Source organism: Heterodontus francisci, chromosome 6, assembly GCF_036365525.1.
Source record: "Heterodontus francisci isolate sHetFra1 chromosome 6, sHetFra1.hap1, whole genome shotgun sequence".
Classification (NCBI taxonomy): domain Eukaryota; kingdom Metazoa; phylum Chordata; class Chondrichthyes; order Heterodontiformes; family Heterodontidae; genus Heterodontus; species Heterodontus francisci.
In genome coordinates, this window is record NC_090376.1 from 152180331 (window position 1) to 152207853 (window position 27523).

The 27523-nt window shown below is 46.9% G+C and overlaps 1 protein-coding gene across 3 annotated transcripts in view; it reads left to right on the forward strand.

Moving 5' to 3' along the window:
• Positions 1-27523, forward strand: part of LOC137371553 (glypican-6-like) — a 1268051-nt gene that overhangs the window by 690115 nt on the left and 550413 nt on the right. The gene's annotated exons all lie outside the window — the stretch shown is intronic.

A 27523-nucleotide genomic window follows, 5' to 3' on the forward strand; every position in this document is an offset into this window, starting at 1 on the left:
TCCCCATACCCCTTCATTCCCTGAAATATTAAAAATCTGTCTGTCTCAGCCTTAAATATACGTAACGATGAAGCATCTACAACACTCTGGGGTAGTCAATTCCAAAGATTCACAAACCTCTGAGTGAAGAACTTCCTCCTCATCACAGTCCTAAATAATTGACTCATTACCCTGAGACTATGCCCCCGTGTTCTAGATTCCCCAGCCAGAGGAAGCAACCTCTCAGTACCTATCCTCTGAGGTTCTTTCAGAATCTTGTATCTTTCAATGAGATCACCTCGCATTCTTCTAAACTCCAGAGAGTTCAGGCCCAATTTATTCAGCCTGTCATCATAGGACAACTCCCTCATCCCAGGGACCAATCTAGTGAACCTTCACTGTACTGCCCCCAATGCAAGTATATCCTTCCTTCAATATGGAGACCAAGACTGCGCACAGTACTCCAGGTATGGTCTCACCAAAGCCCTATAAAATAGAGGAGGCCTTCCTTATTCTTGTACTCCAATCCCCTTTTAATAAAGGCCACCATTTCATTTGCCTTCCTAATTGCTTGCTGTACCTGCATGCTAACTTTCTGTATTCCTTGTGTAAATACACTTATGTCTCTCTGAACATCAACATTTAGAAGCTTCACACTTTTTAAAAAATATTTTGCTGTTCTATTCTTAAGACCAAAGTGAATCAACTCACACTTCCCCACATTATACTCCATCTGCCACCTTAGTGCCCACTCACTTAACCTGTCTTTATCTCTTTGCAGCCTCTTTGAGTCCTCTTCACAGATTATATTCCCACCTAGCTTTGTATCATCAGCAAACTTGGATACATTATTCTCAATCTCTTCATCTAAGTTATTAATATAGATTGTAAGTAGCTCATGTCCCAGCAATGATCCTTGCAGCACACCACTAGCTACAGCTGATCAACTTGAAAATGCCCCGTTTATCCCTACTCTCTGCTTCTTGTCCATTAACCCCCAACTCCCTGAGTCCTTATCTTGCATATTAACCTTTTGTGTAGCACCTTATCAAATGCCTTTTGGAAATCCAAGTGTACTACATTTACTGCTTCCTTTATCTATCCTACTAGTGACATCCTCAAAAAACTCGAATAAATTTATTAAACATGATTTCCTTTTCATAAAACCATGTTGACTCTGTTTGATCATAGTGTTAAGATCATTGTTAAGACTTCATCTTGCATTGCAGTGTTACATTTGATAATTTCCAGTCTGCTGGGACTGTTTGAGACTTTCTTGTCTGAAATCCATGTTGGCTCAGTAGGTAACACTCTTGGCTTTGTGTCAGAAGGTTGTGGATTTAAGTCCAACCTGAGTGAATTGAGTCGAAAATCTAGGCCGACACTCCAGGGCAGTACTGACGGAATACTGTGCTGTTAGCAATGATGTCTTTCAGGATCCCATGGCATGCTTTTGAAAAAGCACAGAAGAGTACCCCCCAGTGTTCTGACCAATATTTATCCTTAAATCGATAGGACTAAAATAAACTCTGGCCATGATCACATTGTTGTTTGTGGGATCTTGCTGTGTGCAGTTTGGCTGCTGTGTTTCCTACATTGCAACAGTGACTACACTTCAAAAATTGCATCGGCTATAATGAGCTTTGGGACATTGTGAAAGGCTTTTTTTATCATTTTTTTGGTTTCGAGATTTTTTAAATTTTCTTCTTCAATACAGACTCCATTATTTTTCCTACCACATATGCTAAACTTAGTGGTCTGTAGTTCCTAGAACATGTTCTATCTCCCTTCTGAAATGTAGATACAATGTTAGCTATTTTCCAGTCTGACACTACATTTTTTGTGACAAATTATTAACTATCTGTAATAATTTAAAGCATTAGCATTCTGATATATATTTCAGTATAGATAGCGTCATAATGGCCCAGAAGGAGGCCATTCAGCCCATCAAGTCCATGCCAGTTCTCTGGAGAAATCCAATCAGTCCCTTTCCCCTGCTCTATCCCCGTAGCCCTGTAAGTTTCTTTCCCTCAAGTGCCTATCCAATTTCCTTTTGAAATCATTCATCGTTTCCACTTCCACCACCCTCATGAGCAGTGAGTTCCAAGTCATTACCAAACGCTGTGTAAAAAATTTCTTCCTCACATTCCCACGTGAATCTCTTGCCCAAAACCTTAAATCTGTGTCCCCTAGTCCATCAGCTAATGGGAATAGCTTTTCTTTGTCTATCCTATCCAAACCTGTCAGAATCTTGTACACCTCTATCAAATCTCCCCTCAATCTCCTTTGCTTCAAGGAGAACAGCTCCAGCTTCTCCAATCTCACCTTGTAGCGAAAATCCCTCATCGCCAGAACCATTCTGGTAAATCTCTTCTGCACCCCCTCAAGAGCCCTCACATCCTTCCTAAAGTGTGGTGACCAGAATTGGATGCAATACTCTAGTTGTGGCCTAACCAGAGCTTTAGAAAGATTCAGCATAACTTCCCTGCTTTTGTACTCAATGCCTCTTTTTATGGAGCCCAAGTTCCCATATTCTTAGCTAACCACTCTCTCCGTTTCTTCTGATATTTTGTCAGATTCCACTTCCTTTGTAAACACTGATTCAAAGAACTCAAGTATTCCATCCTTGGCCTGCACCTTTAAGCAGATACCACCCTCATTGGCTCTAATAGACCCCACCTCACCTCTTACCTAGGATGAGAGGCTCGTAGATTGGACCTATATTCTCTGGAGTTTAGACAAATGAGAGGTGATCTAATTGAGACATACAAGATTCTGAAAGGGCTTGATAGGGTAGAAGCTGAGAGATTGTTCCCACTGGTCAGGGAATCTAGAACACAGGGAACACAGTCTCATGATAAGGGGTCAATCATTCAGGACTGAGGTGAGGAGAAATTACTTCACTCAAAGGGTTGAGAATCTTTGGAATTCTTTACCCCAGAGGAATGTGGATGGTCCATCATTGAATACATTTAAGGCTGGGATAGATGGATTTTTGGTCTCGCAGGGAATCAAGGGATATGGGGAGTGGGCGGGAAAGTGGAATTGAAGCCCAGGATCAGCCTTGATCATATTGAATGGCAGAGCAGGCTCAATGGGCCATTTGGTCTACTTCTGCTCCTAGGTTTTGTGTTCTTGTGTACTACCTGCTTACTATTTACATGCTGGTAGAGGATTTTTGGGTTCCCTTTTATGTAAACTGCCATTTTATTCTCATTTTATCTCTTTGTCAGTCATATTTTCCTCTTCACTTCCCCTTTCAACTTAATGCATTTGGCCTGGTTCTCGCTTGAAGAATTCTCTTGACATGCATCATACACCCTCTTTTTTTGTTTCATCATGTTCTCTATCTCCCTCATCATCCAAGGAACCCTGGCTTTGGTTCCCCTACCTTTCGTCCTTGTTGGAATGTACCTAGCCTGTACCTGAAACATCTCTTACTTAAAAATAACCCATTGTTCTGTTACAGTTTTCCTGTCACAATTTGGTTCCATTTTTGATGTTATCCCTCTTCCAATTTATAAGTTCTGTTTGAGATTGTTTCTTGCTCTTCTCCATTGTTAATCTAAACCAGGGTTGTCCAACCTTTTTGTGTGGGGGGCCACATTACAATTTTTGTCTTACATAGAGGGCCGGTGAGACAATTTTGGAAAGATAAAGGCATTAAAAAGTTATCTTGCTATTAATCCAAACAACAGCAAATGTACATTTTTTGTGAAGAAGCTTTAAATGAGATTAATTTATTGACTTACTTTCTCATCACTATGTTAGACACCAATTTAGTGAGATAACTAGCATTTTTTGCTTGCACAAGTAGTCAATGTTTGCCTGCACATATTGCCTGCCTGTAGTGATGCGGAGTATTCCGGATAGATGCCTGTCTGTCAGGAGTCATCTTGATCACTCTCTCTCTCTCCCTGTGTTCCCCCTCTCTCTGTTATTCCCCCCTCTGTGATGTTCCCCTCCCTCCTGTGTTGGTTACCCCTCTCTCTGTGTCGTCCTCACTCTCTGTGTCCCCCTTCCCCTCTCTGTCCTCCCTTTTTCTCTCTCGGTCCCCCCTTTCTCTATTTCTGTCCCCCTTCTCTCTGTCCCTCTTTCTCTCCCCTGTCTCTCTCTCTCTCTCTGTTTCCCCGCACCCCCCACCCCCCCCGGCCCCTCTGACAGTTGCAGGAAACGGGAACCGTCAGCACTGCAGCTTTCTGGTTGGTCAGTGTTTTTAAAAAATTCACGCTGTCAGTTTTACAGCTGACAGGTGCTGACATTGGGAACAGCAGTTTCTAAATTTCGGACAGATTCAGGGTTTTCCGGCAGACTTTTAAAAAAACAGTCGGAACCTGCTGGCGCAATTTTTAAAAAAAGCATAGCTGGAAGAAGACAATGAAAAATTTCTCATCTCTGTAATACACATGCTCTATGTTGGGCAACCCTGATCTAAACCTTATGATACAATGATCGCTCTTACCAAGTGCTCCCCCACAGAAACCTGGTTCACTTGGCCCACCTCATTCTCCAGCACCAGATCCAGCAATACCTCCGTCCCAGTTGGACTGGGAATATACTGGTCAAGGAAGTTCTCCTGAACACATTTCAGAAATTGCTCCTCCTCCTTCCCCTTTATTCGAACACTATCCGAATCCAAAATTGGGGATTAACGTCCCCCAACATCACCACTCTGATAGTTCTTGCACATCTCTGTCATTTGCCTGCAAATTTGCTCCTCCTCCAGGAGGAATACAGGATAAGTAAAAATGGCTACAATTTTCAGGGCATCATTTAGAAATGCATAGAAGTTACAACATGGCAACAGGCTGTTCAGCCCAACCAATCCATGTCTATGTTTACGAGCCACAGGAGCAAATAGTCTTGATCACATTATTCCATCCTGTTCCCATAACCCTCACAGAAGTTACATTAAGATCCTGTTTAATGTATTCACAGATCAATATGTATTTCTCAATGCTCACATGGTACATATTATTTACAACAGTCTATATTAAAATTTGTAAAAAGACTGTCGATATTGAATTGTACATTGACAGAGTCAGTCAATGTATAATGGCTAGTCTTGGCTAAAATGTTGCACTACTTAATGCTCAATTCCTTTATTGAAGATTTTCCTCCTGCTGGTTGCTATGTTAAAGTTGCTTTCTGACATGCAAACTCCTTCCTCTAGAAGGGATGGACCCTCTCCTTCTCTCCTGTTGTCTGTTGAAGCCAATGTAAGTCAATTTCTCTTTCTGTGGGACAGAGAGACCAGGACGGATAAAGGCCTTTTCTATAGGTCTCCCTCAGTTGGCTGGCTAAAAGGAGGAGGGAGGCATGCAGAATCTACTGGGTTTTCAAACCATTCTGCTGCCAGATACCCGAGCCTGAGGGGGAAAGAAGGTTGCCAAGAATCACTAAGACAAATCCTGTCTTTCAAAACTGCTCCTACTGTTATAAGACCACGGAACAGCATTTACAGAACACAATGGAAGTAAATGGATGTGCATTAAAGGAGGAAGTATTCTGATTGAATGTATTTCCTCTATATCTAAGATAATTTGTAAAGTACTGCAGCCCTGGAAGGCTGGTCTTGTCAAACTGATTGCTCCTCCCCGATCAGCAATGCAAACAGGAATTGTTTTAAACCTATCGTATCTCCATACTTGATAACATTTGTTCACCGACAGTGTAGACTGGTATGACTCAGTGGAATGATTAAGTTATTGAGTGCTCAGCAGTCTCAGTGCAGCAATGCCTATGACTAGAGGGATATTCCCAGTAGCTGTAGGATGTGAGACAAACTTAAGCTGGAAGCTTCATGCCAACTTTTTGCAAGAAAAAAACACCTTTGAAATCATTTCTCAGCCAAGTGAAATAGGCACCTGGGGCAAAGAAGTAAAAATTTGATTTGTGCTGAAAGGCTAGTACTAGTTGGTGAGTGTAATGTGGGAACAAGGTCAGACTGCAATGAGGCAAAATGTTCTTTCACTACTCCCTTAACTGGCTTACTTCCCAGAATATTTAAAAGCAGTATGTTGTGTACAGGTTCTTAAAACATTTCAGTCATCCACAATTCATTCTTTATTTCTAATCATAAGCCAAAACACTGCTTCAAGGACGCAAGAGTTTGATATGAAATAATGCTTACAATAGGTGATCTGTGTAAAACCCTGTACTTTCATTTTAATATATTTCACTCCTTTCTCTATTAGGCTCCACAAATCATTTTTATTACGATCAGTTCACTGTAAGTGAATCCATAGGCTGGAATTTTACTGCCCCCAAACGAGCAGGGGTGTGGGGGGTGTGGTTGTAAAATTGAGTGGGAAACGGGGTGGGGGGGGGGGGGAGGGGGTGGGTGCCGTTCCCGACTCTCACCTGCCCCCGCTGCAATTTTACGCAGGGTGGCGGTGGCGAGAAATGGCCCGCCCGTCCCAGGCCAATCAAGGCCCTTAAGTGGCCAATTAACTGGCATTTAATGGCCTCCTCCCACCACCGCGGGTATATTACCCTCGACTGCTGGACTTCAGAAGCCTCAAGAACCCCACCTGGTAAGCCCAGGCGGCTTTCTGGAGGGCTGAAGGGGGGCCCTCCTGATCGGGTATCCTGTGCCCCAAGGAGGGCTGCCCCTAAAGCTGCAACTGCCCCCAATGCACAACACCCTCCCCTCTCCCTAACCGACCCCCCTTGTCTCGCCAGGCCCAATCAATTGTCCCCAATGAGGCCCTAAAAACTTACCTGTCTTCCGGGGCCATCCTTCACCATCCTTGTGATGGCTGGGTGTAGTCCCAGCAATGGCCACTGCTCCCAGTGGTGCTGCTGAGACTAAGAGCTACCGGCTTGCTGATTGGCCAGCTGTTGCCTCAAGAAAGTGGAAGTCCCGCCCAAGACCAATTAAGGGCCTAGGAGCAAAAAATCCCAGTCTGGCTTCCCAGGCCCGGCGGAGGGGGCTCGCCACCGACTTTGGTGATGAACGTTTCGGAACTATGCTGCCCTGTTTCACATGATATATTATGGTTAGTGATTTCAACTGTATGACACTGAGGGAATTGTCCTCTGCAGTCCTGCCTGAAATCAGACAGATTCACACAAAGAATATCATAAAATGTGGGATGTGAGGCCTGCTGCTACGTCACTGCCTGATGAGGATTTCCCTCCTCGCATGGGCCACTCCTGTCCCATCCATGACATGTGAATGGTGGCTGGGGTAGGGGCCTGGGATCCCAGTAGATTTCCTTGACCTCTGCCACATATACCATCACTTTCCAGGGCTGCCATGTGGTGGAGATAGAAGTGGCAGTAAATAACAAATGGAGGGTGAGGATTTTGTCATGGCCTATTTTTCTTTTATATAGCCCCAGGAACCTACTTGCTGAAGGCTTCAATCTCATCACTACACTGGAGATTGCTGTTTGTTACAGGGGTCGGGGAGGAGGCTATCTCCTGGCAGTGGGACTCTTACCAGCAACCTGCTCTGCATGTCTAATGAGCCCCAAGCCAGGAAAATAGATCGGGCTGCAGCAGATGTGCAGTCAAAACTTTGCCTCGAGCAGGAAAATCCAGGCCCGGAAATTTATCGGACAAATTGCTTAATCATTTAACTTTGCTCAAATACGATAATGGATTTAGTATCATATTTTCTGCCTTTGCTGTTTTTCAGCATTCCAATGATTACAGCATAATATTGTTTTTCATACTGTTGCCATTGGTAATATAATAATTGTGGGCAAAAGTCATTTTTTGAGGAGGACAGGAGTGAATGGAGAACAAATCCACAAACATTTCATAGTGGGGGGGGGAAGGAGAGAAATGCTTCTTTTTGTCTCAAAGTGAAGTATATTGGGCTGCCAAACTGAACTGTACAGATCAAGAAAGCCCCAGTTTCTGTGTGAGTTCGCTGATCTCAGCCAGATGCACGAAGGGCAGCCTCAGTGTCCTTTAGTTAAGAATGAGAAAATCAGCAGGCAACCTAGTGGTAGTCATTTGGGTTGTGGCAGGAAAGCGCTGAAGTGGCAGGGTGGAGAGAGTTTGGCCGCTATCACAAGTCCTAAAATAAATGTTGCCATCCTTTTCAGGGCTTTTTCATCCCCTTTAAATTGGTGGCCAAATCTTCGAATGCAGTATCCCTGAAATTTCCCAGCTTCATAGCTGCAGGCTTTCGTTTGGTGGCCGGGTTCCTAATGACCTGATGCTGTAAGGAAGCGACTATGATGAATAACCATGAAAGTGGGGTTTGACACTGATCTGAGCACATAGTAATGCTCAGATATAACTAACCTTTCCTGGGTTATCATCAGACTGGCAGTGTTGTATAATATAGTGCGGGAAAAATCAGAGCACACAGTGGAGCCAGTTTGTTGATGGAAAATGTGAGACAGAAACATTGCTGCCTCCTACGAGGCACAAAATGTATACTTAGTGGAAATTATATAGATGACTAAGCACAGCATTCTGAAGGTGTTCCCCCTACACCTTTCCTCTCATAATAAAACAAATAAGATGTCAATTAACTAACAGGTAAAGATCAAATTGAATGAAAAGATTCCTGCTTGTATTCAGGTGCCCTCTGCCTATCTGGTACCCTCTATGACCTTGAGCTTAACACAAACTCTGACTTTGTTTACACCAAAGCACAAGAAAAGGGCAATAGGTAATATTTTGTTTTGTACATTCATTTTAAGAAACTGCAGATGTGTAGAAACAGTGGTAATAGAACTGTAGAAAGTAAGTTTACATCCTTAGACATGCTAAAGAGCAAAAAACACAGCTTTTTACTTCTTAAGTTTTTGTTAAAGACCAATTATGAGAAAGCTACGCAGAATTACACTGGTGAGAAGAGATAAACAAGAATAGTGAGTATTGAATTCCAGTTCAGATCCAGTGTCAGCTTAATGGCAGAAATATTGGAATATAGGCACAACTTTCAGAGAATAGGGTCATAAAAGTTAAATCAAAAAGGTTGTAATGCACAGCTAATTTTAAAAAGTTCACACTTTTAAAAACACAAATGATTTGATCAATTTAAGGTTTACTTTCTTATGTGTGTCTTCAGTAAATGAGCATGGCAGTTAGAAGAATAATATCTTGTGCAAAATATAAACTGCTGCATTTCTTCTTGTACCATTTTGTTAAACATCTGCATACCTGAATTCCCATTGGGGACTCCCAGGGCAAAGCTCCTACCGCCTACGCAAATTCATAAAGTTGACTCTTATAAAAAATGCTGTTGCTGATATTGACATACATTTCATATACTTGTATAATGTTCCAGTAAAATAGTAAACAGATGAATGTCGTAAATGCACAAAGCATTCGTTTGCAGATATCATTAAGAGTAAATTTCAGTCTTATTTTGCGAATATGGGGCTGCATATTTTGAGATGCGCTGGGAGTGAGGGTGGTTCTGCCGTGTGCAGGAAACCCAGAATTAAATGCAACGCGTCTCTCAGTGGCTTTTTAACCCAGCCACTGCATTACCATATCATTTCCAATTACTAATTAACGTGAGCGAGCATGATGATGACCCACATGAAATCATTTCAATTCCAGTTTTTAAAGGGACACTCCAAACATGCAATTTGATACAGTTTGGAGTTGGGAGCATACAGAAGAAAATGGCAGAATGGAGTCCAAATGTACAAAGATTGCACCTCATTTTAGTGACTCCTCGCCCGATGTGCTGCCAGGGGTTGTAAGGGCCGGCAGGGGGATAGTCTTCCCTACTATGCCAGGGAGGAAAAAGACTGTAGTTGAAATGAAGACTAGAGATTGCCCTAGAGGTCAGCAACAGGAGTGTGGTATCATGCTCATCGATTCAATGCCGAAAACGGTTTAATAACGTAACCAGGGCAGGGAAGGTGAGTACAGTGTCACATTCAACTACATCCTGATGGCCCCCTCACTCTGCTTTCTCAAGGCCACTCCAGCAAATTACTCCACACACCTACTCACTTTGCAGGTGTACCCTGTGAGGGAAGGGCAGAGAACCAGGGTGGCCTTCCAACCATCTCGTAACTAACAGCTGCAGAGGAGGCGACACTGCAGATTAGCAGAGTCTCAGCATTTCTGGTTATTGGAGAAGAGGAGATGGGGGCCTGCGGCTGTCTGATAACAACATTAAATATCAGACAACTACATAGCACTCAACACTCATATTCACTTGATTTCAGCAGTGTATGAAGTATGATCATATGCATAATATTTTCTTTTCTTTCTTTTGGGCCTCCTTATCTCGAGAGACAATGGATACGCGCCTGGAGGTGGTCAGTGGTTTGTGAAGCAGCGCCTGGAGTGGCTATAAAGGCCAATTCTGGAGTGACAGGCTCTTCCACAGGTGCTGCAGAGAAATTTGTTTGTTGGGGCTGTTGCACAGTTGGCTCTCCCCTTGCGCCTCTGTCCTTTTTCCTGCCAACTACTAAGTCTCTTCGACTCGCCACAATTTAGCCCTGTCTTTATGGCTGCCCGCCAGCTCTGGCGAATGCTGGCAACTGACTCCCACGACTTGTGATCAATGTCACACGATTTCATGTCGCGTTTGCAGACGTCTTTATAACGGAGACATGGACGGCCGGTGGGTCTGATACCAGTGGCGAGCTCGCTGTACAATGTGTCTTTGGGGATCCTGCCATCTTCCATGCGGCTCACATGGCCAAGCCATCTCAAGCGCCGCTGACTCAGTAGTGTGTATAAGCTGGGGATGTTGGCCGCTTCAAGGACTTCTGTGTTGGAGATATAGTCCTGCCACCTGATGCCAAGTATTCTCCGAAGGCAGCGAAGATGGAATGAATTGAGACGTCGCTCTTGGCTGGCATACGTTGTCCAGGCCTCGCTGCCGTAGAGCAAGGTACTGAGGACACAGGCCTGATACACTCGGACTTTTGTGTTCCGTGTCAGTGCGCCATTTTCCCACACTCTCTTGGCCAGTCTGAACATAGCAGTGGAAGCCTTACCCATGCGCTTGTTGATTTCTGCATCTAGAGACAGGTTACTGGTGATAGTTGAGCCTAGGTAGGTGAACTCTTGAACCACTTCCAGAGCGTGGTCGCCAATATTGATGGATGGAGCATTTCTGACATCCTGCCCCATGATGTTCGTTTTCTTGAGGCTGATGGTTAGGCCAAATTCATTGCAGGCAGACGCAAACCTGTCGATGAGACTCTGCAGGCATTCTTCAGTGTGAGATGTTAAAGCAGCATCGTCAGCAAAGAGGAGTTCTCTGATGAGGACTTTCCGTACTTTGGACTTCGCTCTTAGACGGGCAAGGTTGAACAACCTGCCCCCTGATCTTGTGTGGAGGAAAATTCCTTCTTCAGAGGATTTGAACGCATGTGAAAGCAGCAGGGAGAAGAAAATCCCAAAAAGTGTGGGTGCGAGAACACAGCCCTGTTTCACACCACTCAGGATAGGAAAGGGCTCTGATGAGGAGCCACCATGTTGAATTGTGCCTTTCATATTGTCATGGAATGAGGTGATGATACTTAGTAGCTTTGGTGGACATCCGATCTTTTCTAGTAGTCTGAAGAGACCACGTCTGCTGACGAGGTCAAAGGCTTTGGTGAGATCAATGAAAGCAATGTAGAGGGGCATCTGTTGTTCACGGCATTTCTCCTGTATCTGACGAAGGGAGAACAGCATGTCAATAGTCGATCTCTCTGCACGAAAGCCACACTGTGCCTCAGGGTAGACGCGCTCGGCCAGCTTCTGGAGCCTGTTCAGAGCGACTCGAGCAAAGACTTTCCCCACTATGCTGAGCAGGGAGATTCCACGGTAGTTGTTGCAGTCACCGCGGTCACCTTTGTTTTTATAGAGGGTGATGATGTTGGCATCGCGCATGTCCTGGGGTACTGCTCCCTCGTCCCAGCACAGGCATAGCAGTTCATGTAGTGCTGAGAGTATAGCAGGCTTGGCACTCTTGATTATTTCAGGGGTAATGCTGTCCTTCCCAGGGGCTTTTCCGCTGGCTAGGGAATCAATGGCATCACTGAGTTCCGATTTGGTTGGCTGTATGTCCAGCTCATCCATGACTGGTAGAGGCTGGGCTGCATTGAGGGCAGTCTCAGTGACAGCATTCTCCCTGGAGTACAGTTCTAGGTAGTGCTCAACCCAGCGGTCCATCTGTTTGCGTTGGTCAGTGATTATGTCCCCCGATTTAGATTTGAGGGGGGTGATCTTCTTGATGGTTGGCCCAAGAGCTCTCTTCATGCCATCATACATTCCTCTGATGTTTCCGGTGTCTGAGGCCAGCTGAATATGGCTGCATAGGTGTTGCCAGTAGTCGTTTGCGCAACGCCTAGCTGTTCTTTGTGCAGTACTTCTGGCTGCTTTAAGTGCTGCGGATGTTAAATCGCTGGGGGCTTTCTTGTAGTTCAAAAGTGCAATGCGCTTAGCGGCTATGACAGGTTCCAGCTCTTCATTATGAGATTGAAACCAGTCTGCATTTCTCTTCGCACTTTTGCCGTAGGTGGTCAAAGCTGACTCATAGATGGCGTCTCTGATGTGGGCCCACTTGGTCTCAGCATCCCCTGTGGGAGTGTTTTGAAGGGCTGTTACAAGTGAATTTAGAAATTTTTGTAACAGCTGTGGGTGAGAAATTCTGCTCGTGTTGATGCGCAGGTGGCCCTTCTGCTTGGAATGATGCAACTTCTTTGGTCTGAGTCTAACCTTGCTGCACACCAGGGAGTGGTCGGTGTCGCAGTCCGCACTGTGGAAGCTGCGTGTGATTTGAACACTGTTTAAGGCGGCTCGCCTTGTGACAATGAGGTCTAGCTGGTGCCAACGACGTGATCTTGGGTGCCTCCATGAAACCTGGTGACAGGGTTTAGTGTGAAAGAACGAGTTGGTGATGCAGAGGTTATGATAGGTACACAACTCAAGCAGTCTCTGCCCGTTCTCATTCATCCTTCCAACGCCATAGCGCCCAAGGCAGGAGGGCCATGAGTCATGGTCGGCCCCAACCCTGGCATTAAAGTCCCCCAGCAGGAATAGGTGTTCGGTGTTGGGGATGCTGCTAATGATGTTATGGAGTTGTTCATAGAACTGGTCTTTAGCTTCAGGTGCGGAACAGAGTGTTGGAGCATAGATGCTGAGTAGGTGTACTGGACCAGAGGTGGTGAGCAGTCGGATGGACAGTATGCGTTCCGAGCCATTTGAGGGAGGCTCTATCATGCTGAGCAAGGAGTTTCTGATGGCGAAGCCCACTCCATGCTGTCTTGGTTCTTCAGGATCCCTGCCCTGCCAGAAGAAGGTGTAGTCTTGCTCTGCTAGAGAGCCACTCGCGGGGAGGCGAGTCTCCTGAAGTGCTGCAATGTCCACATTGAGTCTACTGAGCTCGTTGTTAATGATGGCGGTCTTCCGAGAATCGTTGATTTGTGTAAGGTCTTCCGACAGGCCAGGACACATAGTTCTGACGTTCCAGCTTGCAAAGCGAAGGGCTGGTACCTTCTTTCCTTTTTTCATGTTGTTTGGTGCGGTGTATCAGTCCACCTTTCGGGCAATGACCCTGAGCTCCAAGCACCCATTGAAGCAGGCAGACTGTGGCGGGACAGAACCTTATTGACCGGGGGCTGCCCGGTTTGAGGCGGGCGGTAGCTGTCCAGTGAGGTGCAATGACCTCTCCCACCGACATAGGCAACCCGTGGCGCCCAGTTTCTACGCCAATTTATCTGGACTTATAACCCGTAACTGCTGCCTTCCGTGTTGTTTCAGTCGCTGTGAGGCAACTATGGAGTGACCTCTCCATGGCGCATGCCTGGGCAAATTTATGGAGGTTGAGAGTTGCCCAGTCGTCAAAACCCCCCTCTCGGCCTTTCTGGTGGGGTCCAAAGGAGTGCAGGACACGACGTTTGGCACCAGTATGGCTGCAGGAACTGCCGGAAACATGCCAAAGGTGACACATGACCGCCTACGGGGTTCCGCTCCGGATTTTCTGTTAGGGTTTACTCCCTTAGCCTTGGTCTCTCCCGAGACGCCCACAAGGCAGTGGGGTTGTTGGGGCCCCTACACAGGTGTAGGGTGGTGCCGGTGGGAGGAGGGGATGCAAGGGGGAGGGGTAGAGGGAGGGGGTGGGGGGGGGGTGCAGGGGAAGGGGGTGCGGGGTGAAGATGGTGCGAGGGGGGGGCGGGCTGGGACGGGGTTGTGAGGGGGTGAGCTGAGAGGGTGGAGCAGGGAAGGGGACGGGGGTGGGGGGGGGGGGTGGAAGGGGGGTAAAGGGGGGGGGAGGGGGGGTGGAATCTGGTGCAGGTAATAAGCCATTTCCTCAGTGCCCACCATCGACGTCCGGAAAGCTCATCCACGTCCGGAAAGCTCATCCACGTCCTTCGGGAGGTGAAGCATCATTTGGCAGACTTAGAGGTGATTACATTTGCTAAGGGTTTTTTTTTTTGCAGTGGTTTAAATAAAGGCATGCAGCATTGCCGACAGTGCGCTGCAGATGCTCTCCGAGCCACCTCCCGCGGGCGCTTTGAAGTTGCGGCCGGGGGGGCCGTTCGTGGATGTTTTGGGTGTTCGGGGCACCTTTTCACAGGACTTCTCTCGGGTCCCGCAGCTCCTTCTTCACCTCAATGGACTTACCGCATGCCGTGGCTGCAGACACTCTGGACTGTGAAGACAGCAGGATCGGAGATTAAAGTATCGGCAGCTGTTCTCGTCAGTTTCATCCGGATCAATTTCATTGAGAAAACAAAGAGCAGGTGTGGCTGGGGGAGGGCAGTGGGCCCAGGTAACATACACTAAACTAACTGTTAACTTTTAGATAGGGCTAAAATGAACTGATTTAAAGAGCCAGGGGAATTTAAACAGTTTAAGAGGGCAGATTGGGGGAGAAAACGTTAGGGATGGGAGCAGATGGCCATGGCATAATATTTTAAGTGATCATTATTACCCTGACAGTTTTAATTCATGTCTTTAATCCCCCACAGGGCCTTTAAACATCCCACAGGAGTTGGTGCAAGAGGATGATGATTCCTGTCACAAAATTCATGCAGGCTATGCACCAGGTGGGACAGGTAGGGCAGATAAGTTGGGGTTTGCCTCACACATCACAAATGAGTCAGAGCAAATGGAGGCAGCTATAGCAATGGAGATTCTGCACCGGGGGAGGCTGCAGGATTTTCCAAGCTCTGCTCAGCTGAATACAGACGCTGTACCTTAGGGGCCATTGATGAACAGGGTACTTTTGGAACAGCAACTAAATGCCTGATGTATTAGCAGGCATTCCAGCTGCATTGTGCACTTGCAGAGAAACTGGAGGTGTCCATCTCAAGCATGATGTCACAGGCTTTTGTGATGATGTCTTTGTCCATGGAAAGAGTGCTCACTCGCATGTGGAGCATCAAATGTGGCAATCAAATGAGTTCATGCAGGCCCTTACCAATGGCTTTCACACCATGACTGCAATCTTAAATAGGATTCCTGAACTTGGCTGTTCATCTGTAGCAAAGTGCTCTCCAGTTCATTGCTTGCAGGGATGTGCAGGTAGGCCATGAAAGGGATGATGGTGAAGGGAGACATGGAAGTGGGGACTTGGCTCAAAGCATTTCACTTCTCACCCTTTGCCTCTCCCCAGTCAGTACTCCACATGCTGCCTCGTGTCCTGATGGCCGAATCTGTCCCTGGAGCTGTCTTTGGCAGGGCCATCACAGGCTCCAAAACCCAGAGGACGTCAGCCAAGAGCATCCCAGCAGCCAGAGTATTGATCTGAGCAGCCAGCATGTACCTCTGCTGAAGCCATAGGAGGTGCACCATGTCGAAGTGTTAGAAAGAAAAAAAGTAAAGATTTGCAGTTGCACAACATATGCACATGGGTGTGTTACAGAATGTTAAATAGGTAAGTTTCTGTTCTATCTTGGGTTACATAAATACTATTTCTTTCCACCACTTTTGTATCTTACCCATTTTGGTTGTGTCTGGCAAATGGTCTTTTGACTTGTGATGAATGGTGTTACGATGAGGTGAGAAAGGGGTCTAGGGGTTCCCTCTTAGCCTTTGCCTGGTTTAACCATAACAGGGTTTAATTTTTTAAAACACCGTGTTTTTAGCTCCCCCTCAGTGAATCCTTGTTCACTGCTTTCCAATTGTAAGGCAAAGAAATCAATAACTCAGGTTTTCTTAGATTTAAACAAGAAAGATGGAAGTTTATTAATCTTAAACTCTAATTTGGTTAACGACTACGAATACGTGACGGGACCATGCTAGCACATATACGTGATAAACGCACATGCAAATAGAGACAGAAAAAGTGGAAAGAATACCGGGGAAAAGTTTGAGGATTTGTTGGAATTGCTGGCTTTCATATACAGTCCCTTTGAATTCGATGTAGAGTCTTTGGTTGCTGGTGAGTCTTGCCGTTCGTTGGGGCCCAGTGCACACTTTAAAACTTGTTTCGATGTAGGAGTCTTTTCTCTCTTGAGGTTGAAGTGACTTCAGTGGATCCGGAGATTAGTGAGAGAGAGAGAGAGAGAGAGCTAACCAGGAGAGAGGCTCTCTTCTTCCAAGTTCAGTTGCAATCTGCTGTCTCTGTCTTCAAACTGTCCTGTGAGCACAATTCAAAACTCCAAATTGGCCAGCAGGTTGGTCATGTGACTAACCCCTTATTTGGGAACAACCACTCCTGCGGTTTGTGGATTTCAAGGTGGGGGGGGGTGTGTAGTGCTGTCTCTTACACCAACAAGATGTGGATCACTCTTGCCCAGACCAAACTCTGTTAATTGAATCAGTGAGCAGTTCCCATTGTCTTTTCCTAGGTGACTGTCTCTTAGAAGGCAAGTTTTTTTTTCCAGCCACTGCTCATCTCTTTAAACAAGTCAACTCTCCGCTCCAGCAACAGTTTAAAATTAATGTTCATGTGATGAAATTAATATGCCTCATTCTTGGCAGGTGGGGGTCTTCATGACAATGGTAAGACAAGAATTGACATCGCACAGTGGGGGCTGTGAAAGGGATGTTTGGAGGATTGCTTTGTGTTAGTGTCATTGGGGTTGGAGGGGTGGTGCCATGTAGAAAGTGGTTTATGCATGTGGTTGTCAGATGGGTAGACTGGTAGAACCTAAGCGAACCTCACAGTAATGAGGGCATCCCAGGCAGCAATGAAGTGCTGCTGGTGGCGCATTAGCGGCATCACATTCTGCCGCCTAATCGACCAGAGCTCAAAACTGCAGATCAGATGTACAAACCTCCAAAGTGTAGATGACATCTCCAAAGTTGTAAAAGTAACCTCTCGGGCTTTGTTCACCGTACTTGTGTTTTCATACAAAGCAGAAAGGAAAACAGCTGTGAGGCGTCAATACATATTACCATATGGTTTTATCCACTCTAAGTTTGACTAGTTGATCAATTATCTTCCCCTTTCTATCTGACTATCCTTTTTGATCTCCTTCTAATGTCTGTTTAGAGATACAGCACTGAAACAGGCCCTTCGGCCCACCGAGTCTGTGCCGACCAGCAACCATCCATTTATACTAATCCTACACTAATTCCATATTCCTACCACATCCCCACCTGTCCCTATATTTCCCTACCACCTACCTATACTAGGGGCAATTTATAATGGCCAATTTACCTACCAACCTGCAAGTCTTTGACTTGTGGGAGGAAACCGGAGCACCCGGAGAAAACCCACGCAGACACAGGGAGAACTTGCAAACTCCACACAGGCAGTACCCAGAATTGAACCCGGGTCGCTGGAGCTGTGAGGCTGCGGTGCTAACCACTGCGCCACTGTGTCATAGTCACCCTGTTAATCTCCTTGGTAAATACTGATACAAAGTATTTATTCAATATTTCTGCCATTTCTCGGTCATTATGGGCTGAATTTTGCTGGCTCATAGAGGTCGTGCTGAGAGTGGGGGGAGGCGTTGGAATATCAGGACAGAAGGTTTTGAGAGGGAAGCCCGACGCCTTAATGTTGAAACCAGATATTTCGAAGGGCGGCTGGCATGGTGGGAGGACCTTGTGCTCACACACGGCAAGGAGATAAACAGGCATTTAACTTCAATTTAATCAGGGTTTTCAGATTTCTCCAGGAGTGCAGAGGAACCACAGGGCTTCAGAGCCTCGCCCGGCATAAGGAGGCGGTGAGCGAGCAGCTGGTGAGTTTTGGCTGCAGACAGCAGCCAGTGTGAATCCTAGTGTGGCTTGGCAGAGAGGATGGAACTGCACAGGCATTGGCACTGTCAGTCGGGAGAAGGACAAAAGTTGCCAGAACTGCGGGGTCATACTTCCAGAGTGCCATCTCGGAGCTTGTCTGTGTTAAGGGGTGGGGGGGGGTGGGGATGGGGGATGGTGGGGGGTGGGTGGAGTTTGAGGGGTGGTGGGATTAAGTTTTGTGATGACACAAAACTAGGTGGGAATGCAAGTTGTGAGGAGGATGCAAGGAGGCTGCAAGGGAACTTGGACAGACAAAGTAAATGGGCAAGAACATGGCAGATGGACTATAATGTGAATAAGTGTGAAGTTATCGACTTCGGAAGAAAAAAACAAAGACAGAGTATTTCTTAAATGGTGAGAGGTTGGGAAGTGTTGATGTCCAAAGGGACCTGGGTGTCCTTGTTCATGAGTCACTAAAAGCTAGCATGCAGGTGCAGCAAGCAATTAGGAAGGCAAATGATGTGTTGGCCTTCATCACAAGGTGTTTTGAGTACAGGAGTAAAGAAGTCTTGCTGCAATTGAAAAAGCCTTGGTGGGGCCCTGGAGTATTGTGTACAGTTTTGGTGTCCACCAAAGGAAGGATATACTTGCCATAATGGGAATGCAACTGAGATTCACCAGACTAATCCCTGGAATGGCGGGATTGTCTTATGAGGAGAGATTGCAGAAACTGGGCCTGTATTCTCTAGAGTTTTGAAGAATGAGAGGTGATCTCACTGAAACTTACAAAATTCTTACAGGGCGTGACAGGGTGGATGTAGATAGGATGTTTCCCCTGGCCGGTGAGTCCACAACCAGTGGACATAGGCTCAGAATAAGGGGTCGGCCATTTAAGACTGAGATGATGAGAAATTTTTTCACTCAGAGGGTGGTGCATCTTTGGAGTTCTCTACCCCAGCGGGCTGTGGAAGCTCAATCATTGAGCATGTTCAAGACAGAAATCAATATCTGGATACTAATGACATCTGCAAGGCAGATTAACTTGGAGCTTGGATTAGTACTTGGAACTATGATGTTGTTGCTATTACAGAGACTTGGTTGAGGGAAAGACAGGATTGGCAGCTAAATGTTCCGGGATTTAGAAGCTTCAGGTGGGATAGAGGGGGATGTAAAAGGGGTGGGAGAGTTGCATTACTGGTTAAGGAGAATATCACAGCTGTACTGCGGGAGGACACCTCGAAGGGGTCATGCAGCGAGGCAATATGGGTGGAGCTCAGGAATAGGAAGGGTGCAGTCATGATGTTGGGGGTTTACTACAGGCCTCCCAACAGCCAGCGGGAGGTAGAGGAGCAGATGTATAGACAGATTTTGGAAAGATGTAAAGGCAACAGGGTTGTATTTGTGGGTGATTTTAACTTCCCCTATATTGACTGGGACTCACTTAGTGCTAGGGGCTTGGATGGGGCAGAATTTGTAAGGAGCATCCAGGAGGGCTTCTTGAAACAATATGTAGATAGTCCAACTAGGGAAGGGACCGTACTGGACCTGGTATTGGGGAATGAGCCCGGCCAGGTGGTCGAAGTCTCAGTAGGGGAGCATTTTGGGAACAGTGACCATAATTCCGCAAGTTTTAGGTACTTGTGGATAAGGATAAGAGGAGTCCTCGGGTGAACGTGCTAAATTGGGGGAAGGCAAATTATCACAATATTAGGCAGGAACTGAAGAATTTAGATTGTGGGAGGCTGTTTGAGGGTAAATCAACATCTGACATGTGGGAGTCCTTCAAACGTCAGTTGATTAGAATCCAGGACCAGCATGTTCCTGTGAGGAAGAAAGATAAGTTTGGCAAGTTTTGGGAACCTTGGATAACGAGGGATTTTGTGAGCCGAGTCAAAAAGAAAAAGGAAGCATTCAGAAGGGCTAGAAGGCTGGGAACAGACGGAGCCCTTGAGGAATATAAAGACAGTAGGAAGGAACTTAAGCAAGGAGTCAGGAGGGCTAAAAGGGGTAATGAAAAGTCATTGGCAAACAGGATTAAGGAGAATCCCAAGGCTTTTATACGTATATAAAGAGCAAGAGGGTAACTAGGGAAAGGGTTGGCCCACTCAAGGACAGAGGAGGGAATCTAGGTGTGGAGCCAGAGGAAATGGGTGAGGTACTAAATGAGTACTTTCCGTCAGTATTCACCAAAGAGAAGGACTTGGTGGATGATGAGTCTGGGGAAGGGAGTGCAGATAGTCTCAGTCATCTCATTATCAAAAAGGAGGTGGTGTTGGGTGTCTTGCAAAGCATTAAGGTAGATAAGTCCCAGGGCCTGATGGGATCTATCCCAGAATACTGAGGGAGGCAAGGGAGGAAATTGCTGGGGCCTTGACAGAAATCTTTGTATCCTCATTGACTACAGGTGAGGTCCCAGAGGACTGGAGAATAGCCAATGTTGTTCCTTTGTTTAAGAAGGGTAGCAAGGATAATCCAGGAAATAATAGGCTGGTGAGCCTTGGAGAGGATTATTCGGGACAGGATTTACTCTCATTTGGAAACAAATGAACTTATTAGCGAGAGGCAGCATGGTTTTGTGAACGGGAAGTTGTGTCTCACTAACTTGATCGAGTTTTTTGAGGAAGTGACAAAGATGATTGATGAAGGAAGGGCAGTGGATGTTGTCTACATGGACTTCAGTAAAGCCTTTGACAATTTTCCACGTGGCAGACTGGTACAAAAGACGAAGTCACACAGGATCAGAGGTGAGCTGGCAAGATGGAAACAGAACTGGCTTGGTCATAGAAGACAGAGGGTAGCAGTGGAAGGATGCTTTTCTGAATGGAGGAATGTGACTAGTGGTGTTCCGCAGGGATCAGTGCTGGGACATTTGCAGCTTGTAGTATATATAAATGATTTGGAGGAATATGTAGCTGGTCTGATTAGTAAGTTTGCAGACGACACAAAGGTTGGTGGAGTTCCGTATAGTGATGAGGATTTTCAGAGGATACAGCAGGATATAGATCGGTTGGAGACTTGGGCGGAGAAATGGCAGATGGAGTTTAATCCGGACAAATGTGAGGTAATGCATTTTGGAAGATCTAATACAGGTGGGAGGTATACAGTAAATGGCAGAACCCTTCGGAGTATTGACAGGCAGAGATATCTGGACATACAGGTCCACAGGTCACTGAAAGTGGCAAAGCAGGTGGATAAGGTAGTCAAGAAGGCATACGGCATGCTTACCTTCATCGGTCGGGGCATAGAGTATAAAAATTGGCAAGTCATGCTGCAGCTGTACAGAACCTTAGTTCGGCCACGCTTGGAATATTGCGTGCAATTCTGGTTGCCACACTACCAGAAGGATGTGGAGGCTTTGGAGAGGGTACAGAGGAGGTTTACCAGGATGTTGCCTGGTCTGGAGGGTATTATCTATGTGGAGAGGTTGGATAAACTCAGATTGTTTTCACTGGAACAACGGAGGTGGAGGGGCGACATGATAGAGGTTTACAAAATTATGAGTGGCATGGACAGAGTGGATAGTCAGAGTGGATAGTCAGAAGCTTTTTCCCAGAGTGAAAGAGTCAGTTACTAGGGGACATAGGTTTAAGGTGCGAGGGGCAAAGTTTAGAGGGGATGTGCGAGGCAAGTTCTTTACACAGAGGGTGGTGAGTGCCTGGAACTTGCAGCCAGGGGAGGTGGTGGAAGCAGGTCCGATAGCGATTTTTAAGAGACATCTTGACAAATACATGAATAGGATGGGAATAGAGGGATACAGACCCCGGAAGTGCAGAAGGTTTTAGTTTAGACAGGCATCAAGATCGGTGCAGGCTTGGAGGGCCGAATGGCCTGTTCCAGTGCTGTACTATTCTTTGTTCTTTGACATCAAGGGATACGGGGATAGCTTGGGAAAGTGGCATTGAGGTAGATGATCAGCCATGATGTAATTGAATGGCGGAGCAGGCTCCACAGGTTGAATGGCCTCCTGCTCCTATGTTCCTAAGAGGCCCTGGAGACCACACACCATCCTAACGTGGAACTATATCACCATTCCTTCTATGTCACTGGGTCAAAATCTTGGAACTCCCTAACAGCACTGTTGGTGTACCTACACCCAAGGACTGCAGCAGTTCAAGAAGGCAGCTCACTACTACCTTCTCAAGGGCAATTAAGGATGGGCAATAAATGCTGGCCTAACCAATGACACCCATATCCCATGAATGAATAAAAAAAGAAGACTGAGTGCATCTACCTGCCATGGGCCTCATTCACAGGTTTTGGTTCCTTCACTGAGAGGAGCATCAGAGAGGGACAGAGATGCAGCCACAGGCAGCGGGATATTAGCGACCAGAGAGGCAGCAGGAGTGCCAGCCTCAGGCGAGGTGGGGGAGGAACACAGGGGAAGGGTGCAGAGGGATATGCAACCAAACTCCTGTGCAAAAAAGAGGTTACCTGCCACAGAGGGTCCATCAACTGAGGCTCAGCTACCTTCAAATGTCAGAGCAGCAGTGTCACTGAAGACTTCTCCTCTCCAGTCAGGCATCACAGAGCTGTGTGCCATGATGGAGGATGAGCTGAGCCCCATAGGAAGTGGCGGCTACCCAATGCTGGTGGTGCTGAGTATCGGATCATTCTAGGGATCCACTGGAGATATGTGTGAGATCTTCCAGTCTATGGCTCATCTGTGCATCAAGATGGTCACCAATGCCATCTTCAAGAGGGCCAGCCAATACATGCACTTTCATACCAACCCAGACAGTTAAACTGAGAGGGACCTAGGATTCAGGGCTAGATTCCCCAAGTGCAGGGTGTCATCGACTTCATGCATATGGCCATCAAGGCTCCCACTGTCCAGACTGCAGCCTTCATCAACTGGAAGGGCTTCCATTCGCTCAATGTACAACTGGTCTGCAACCATCACAAATGCTTCTTGCAGATGTGTGCACAGTTCCTGGGAAGCAGCCACAACGCCTACATACCAGACTTTTACAGACCTCCTGTGCATCTTCAAGGATGGATACGGGGTGACAAGGTTACCAACTGAAGGTGTGGCTACTGACGCCTGTGAGGAACCCGAGCACTGCTGCAGAGGAGAGGTATAAAACCTGCCACTAGGTTCAGATGACTGGATAGATCTGCTGGAGCCTTACAATATACCCCAGCAAGGGTCTCTTGGATCGTGGTGGTGTACTGTGGTCTGCACAACCCTGGCACTTCAGAGAGGAGAGCTTTTGAACAATGAGAATATCGAGGAGCGCAGTGCCTCCTTTGATGATGAGGAAGTGAAGGAAAATGCAGACCAGGTGCCGAGTGCTGAAGCATTCCAGGGACCACAGGCAAGGCACCATGAGATATGTGCAAGGGAGTCTTGGGATGCGATAATAGTCACTTTTCACATGATCCTTTAAGACAGATCCATAAAGCTTCAGTCCTCTGCAGCCCTGTTGCCGCTTCCTTCATTGACATTACCATTTACCTGCATTCATTAAGACATGACGCTGTGGCATATGGAATGCATTGACCTCACACAGTGTGGTCCCACCCATCACACCATTCTATGGAGTGAGGGTACTGCTGAAGTCCCAGCAGTCCACAAGAAATGCAAGAAAACCTCTTGCCTTGATACATCACACAGTACTGGCGAGCAAGCAATTTCTAAGGCATCCTGCTGTAGCAAAATATTAACACAGGAATCCCGAGTGTAGTTGGGTGCATGTCTTAAATCTCTTACGTGTGCTTCTATGTTGTTCTCCCTCAGCACTGTCAGCTGTGGTGGAGGCAGGCTGCTGACCTTGCTGCCCAGTGGCATTGGATGAGTTTGGTCTTTGTCCTTTGGCCTTCTGAGGCCTCCGGCATATTGACGGCCCAGGTGCATGAGCCATCTCTGTTGTTGTCATTACGTGAGGCATTTGTGTCATTGATGGTGGAGCTGAGGAGCTGCTGCACACACCAGGAGTGCCGCCCTGAGAGGAACTTGCCAGATGCATCAGACTGTAGGTTCTCAACCCATTCTAGACACATCTTTAGCTCCCTGCTCACATAGGAACATAGGAGATGGAGTAGGTCATTCAGCCTCTCAAGCACGCTCTGCCATTCAATTAGATCGTGGCTGATCATCTACCTCTGTGCCACTTTCCTCTGCTATCCCCATATCCCTTGATGTCATTAGTATCCAGATATCTATCAATTTCTGTCTTGAACAATTTTTTTTCTCTTCGTTCATGGGATGTGGGCATCGCTGGCTAGGACAGCATTTATTGCCCATCCTGAATTGTCCTCGAGAAGGTGGTGGTGAGCTGCCTTCTTGAACCGCTGCAGTCCCTGTAGGGTAGGTACACCCACAGTACTGTTAGGAAGGGAGTTTCAGAATTTTGACCCAGCAACAGTGAAGGAACAGCAATATAGTTTCAAGTCAGGGTGGTATGTGGCTTAGAGGGGCACTTACCAATGGGATGGTGTTCCCATGCATCTGCTGCCCTTGTCCTTCTAGGTGGTAGAGGTCAGGGGTTTGGAAGGTGCTGTTGAAGGAGCCTTGGTGCATTGCTGCAGTGCATCTTGTAGATGGTACACACTGCTGCTGTTGTGCGTCGGTGGTGGAGAGAGTGAATGTTTATGAAGGGGGTGCCAATCAAACAGGCTGCTTTGTCCTGGATGGTGTCGAGCTTCTTGAATTTTGTTGGAGCTGCATCCATCCAGGCTAGAGAGTATTCCATCATGCTCCTGATTTGTGTCTTGTCGATGGCGGAGTCGGGAAGTGAGTTACTTGCCACAGGATTCCTAGCCTCTGACAGCTCTTGAAGTCATGGTATTTATATGGCTGCACCAGTTTAGTTTCTGGTCAATGGTAGCCCCCAGGGTTTTGATAGTGGGGGATTCAGTGATTGTAATGCCATTGAATGTCAAGGGGAGGTTAGATTCTCTCTTGTTTGAGATGGTCATTGCCTAGCACTTGTGTGGTGCGAATGTTACTGCCACTTATCAGCCCAAGCAAATAGAACTAAATAAGTATGATCTGATAGCCGTTATAGAGACATGGCTGCAGGGTGACATGGATTGGGACCTGAATATTGAAGGGTACATGGCATTTAGGAAGGACAGGTAGCAAGGAAAAGATGGAGGGATGGCTCTGTTAATTAATGATGGTCTTCTGGTACAATGTGTCCTTGGGGATCCTGCCATCTTCCATGCGGCTCACATGGCCAAGCCATCTCAGGCGCCACTGGCTCAGTAGGGAGTATTTGCTGGGGGTGTTGGCTGCCTTGAGGACTTCTGTGTTGGAGATACGGTCCTGCCACCTGATGCCAAGGATTCTCCGGAGGCAGCGAAGATGGAATGAATTGAGACGTCGCTCTTGGCTGACATACGTTGTCCAGGCCTCGCTGCCATAGAGCAAGGTACTGAGGACACAGGCTTGATACACTCGGACTTTTGTGTTCCGTGTCAGTGCGCCATTTTCCCACACTCTCTTGTCCAGTCTGGACATAGCAGAGGAAGCCTTTCCCATGTGCTTGTTTAATTCTGCATCGAGAGACAGGTTACTGGTGATAGTTGAGCCGAGGTAGGTGAACACTTGAACCACTTCCAGAATGTGGTTGCCGATATTAATGGATGGAGCATTTCTGACGTCCTGTCCCATGATGCTCGGTTTCTTGAGGCTGATGGTTAGGCCAAATTCGTTGCAGGCAGCCGCAAACCTGTTGATGAGATTCTGCAGACACTCTTCAGTGTGAGATGTTAATGCAGCATCGTCAGCAAAGAGGAGTTCCCTGATGAGGACTTTCCGTACTTTGGTCTTCGCTTTTAGATGGGCAAGATTGAACAACCTGCCACTTGATCTTGTGTGGAGGAAAATTCCTTCTTCTGAGGACTTGAATGCATGTGAGATCAGCAAGGAGAAGAAGATCCCAAACAATGTAGGTGCGAGAACACAGCCCTGTTTCACGCCACTCAGGATTGGAAAGGGGTCTGATGAGTCGCCGCTATGCTGAATTGTGCCTTTCATATTGTCATGGAATGAGGTGATGATACTTAGTAGCTTTGGTGGACATCCGATCTTTTCTAGTAGTCTGAAGAGACCACGTCTGCTGAAGAGGTCAAAGGCTTTGGTGAGATCAATGAAAGCAACGTAGAGGGGCATCTGTTGTTCACGGCATTTCTCCTGTAGCTGGTGAAGGGAGAACAGCATGTCAATGGTGGATCTCTCTGCTCGAAAGCCACACTGTTTCTCAGGGTAGACACGCTCAGCCAGCTTCTGGAGTCTGTTTAAAGCGACATGAGCGAAGACTTTCCCCACTATGCTGAGCAGGGAGATTCCACGGTAGTTGTTGCAATCACCGCAGTCACCCTTGTTCTTCTCGAGGGTGATGATATTGGCATCACGCATGTCCTGTGGTACTGCTCCCTCATCCCAGCACAGGCAAAGCAGTTTGTGCAGAGCTGAAAGTATAGCAGGCTTGGCACTCTTGATGATTTCAGGGGTAATGCCGTCCTTCCCAGGGGCTTTTCCGCTGGCTAGAGAATCAATGGCATCACTGAGTTCCGATTTTGTTGGCTGTTCGTCCAGCTCATCCATGACTGGCAGAGACAGGGTTCCATTGAGGGCAGTCTCAGTGACAACATTTTCCCTGGAGTACAGTTCTAGGTAGTGTTCCACCCAGCGGTCCATTTCCTTGCGTTGGTCAGTGATTGTGTCGCCTGATTTAGATTTGATGGGGGCGATCTTCTTGACGGTTGGCCCAAAAGCTCTCTTAATGCCATCATACATTCCTCTGATGTTTCCGGTGTCTGAGGCCAGCTGAATATGACTGCATAGGTGTTGCCAGTAGTCATTTGCGCAGCGCCCGGCTGTTCTTTGTGCAGCGCTTCTGGCTGCTTTAAGTGCTACGGATGTTAACTCGCTGGGGGCTTTCTTGTAGTTCAGCAGTGCAATGCGCTTAGCGGCTATGACAGGTTCCAGCTCTTCAATGTGAGATTGTAACCAGTCTGCATTCCGCTGCACACGTTTGCCATAGGTGGTCATTGCTGAGTCATAGATGGCATCTCTGATGTGGGCCCACTTGGTCCCTGCATCCCTGTGGGAGTGTTTTGAAGGGCTTTTTCAAGTGAATTTAGAAGTTTATGTAACAGCTGTGGATTAGAAATTCTGCTAGTGTTGATGCGCGGGTGGCCCTTCTGCTTGGAGTGATGCAGCTTCTTTGGTTTGAGTCTAACCTTGCTGCACACCAGGGAGTGGTCGGTGTCACAGTCCGCACTGTGGAAGCTGCGTGTGATTTGAACACTGTTAAAGGGGCTCGCCTTGTGACGATGAGGTCCAGCTGGTGCCAACGACGTGATCTTGGGTGCCTCCAAGAAACCTGGTGACAGGGTTTAGTGTGAAAGAATGAGTTGGTGATGCAGCGGTTATTATAGGTACATAACTCAAGCAGTCTCTGTCCATTCTCATTTGTCCTTTCAATGCCATTGCGCCCAAGGCAGGAAGGCCATGAGTCATGGTCGGCCC